The sequence below is a fragment of the Lytechinus pictus genome, chromosome 2 (assembly GCF_037042905.1).
Source record: "Lytechinus pictus isolate F3 Inbred chromosome 2, Lp3.0, whole genome shotgun sequence".
Taxonomy (NCBI): domain Eukaryota; kingdom Metazoa; phylum Echinodermata; class Echinoidea; order Temnopleuroida; family Toxopneustidae; genus Lytechinus; species Lytechinus pictus.
Genome location: NC_087246.1, coordinates 66664315 through 66665835, shown reverse-complemented (window position 1 = coordinate 66665835; position 1521 = coordinate 66664315).

The window sequence follows — 1521 nt, the reverse complement described above, 5'->3', positions numbered from 1 at the left end:
TTACTAAACGCTGTTGGGCGCCCTTGAGCGAAATCCATGGCCCTATATCGCGTTTCAAGTATCTTTGGCCCAAATGCACTATTCGACCAAACAAACGGCCAATGTCATTGTCAATCTTAGGAATATTCATATAAAGAGTTTTATTCTAAAAGGAGCTAAGTCCTATTTTAGTGTTTTTCTGTAAATCAAGGTTTTTTAGTTCACCACTCATCTACAGCTTTTTTTATTTTGATACGATCGGATAGTGCTACATCATGTTTTAAGATCTATCATTCAAATCATCAACTTTTAAGAATTTTTTAAAATTTATAAAATTATGTAACTTTCATTAAAATTTGCACAGATGGTGCGAACCAGTGTATCCACAATATACATGAGTTGTAGTCAAGAATTGAATGCATAATTTTATGTAAAGTAATAAATTGACCGATCTTAAATGACCCGGTAGTGGATTTAGCTCTTTTTTTTAATAAAACTTTGGATTTAGCTCTTTTTGGAATAAAACTCAAATTTGCAATCAAATTTTTTACCAATCTTCCCAGTTTCCGAATGCGATATGGTGCATTTAATTCCCAGGTCTAAGATATTTATATCAAAAAATCAATTGGTCAAAACTGGATTTAGCCCCTTTTGGAATCAAGCTCTTCATATAATGAGCAGGGGCGGATCCAGGATTTTTCTTTAAAGGGGTCGTTTTAACGACTTTTGGAATGAATTCATTAAGAGTATACATGTCGCACCAATCAATGAAACACGCGCGAAGCGCGAGCTGGAAACGGAAAATTGTATAAGCATCTCAGTGAAATCATTAACATTTCTCATACTAAACAAATACTACACTCTAAAAATACTCGGGTAAAATTTTACCCATATTGGTAAAAAGGGAACATGCATGTTTGCTGGGTATTTTTCTTACCCCATATTGGGCTATTTCAACGCAACATTGTGTAAAATTTACAAAATGTTGGGTATCTCTACCCAACCAACATGCATGTTCCCCGTTTACCAAATATGGCCAAATACTTAACATTGTTTAAGTGTAGTAATGCGAGTTTAAAAATTGTTAATGTTCAGACCTGAAAACTTAAGATTTTAAACACCGTTTAAATCACACAAAAATATCCGCACTTTAATAAGAAGAGAGGCACTAATGCTATCGCGAGCTGAACACTAACCAGTGGCGTACCGTGGGTCACGGCATTGGGGGGGGGCACCAGCAAAAAAATTGAGTCACTTAGTGAGCGCGCGAAGCGCGCCCAGTTGCCAGGTATACTGACCTAATAGAGACATTTTAAGGACAGTGCCATTAAACGGATATGTATCTCACTGGTCAAATAATGCGAGCGCGAAGCGCGAGCTTGAAATTTGTGATATTCAGACCTAAAGAAGGACATTATAAAATTCTTTTGTAATCATGATACGTACCTGTCTCGCTAAATAATGCGAGCGCAAAGCGCGAGCTGAAATTTTTGTAAATATTGACCCCAAACAGAAAGATTTTAAGGACTATATTTTAGGAAT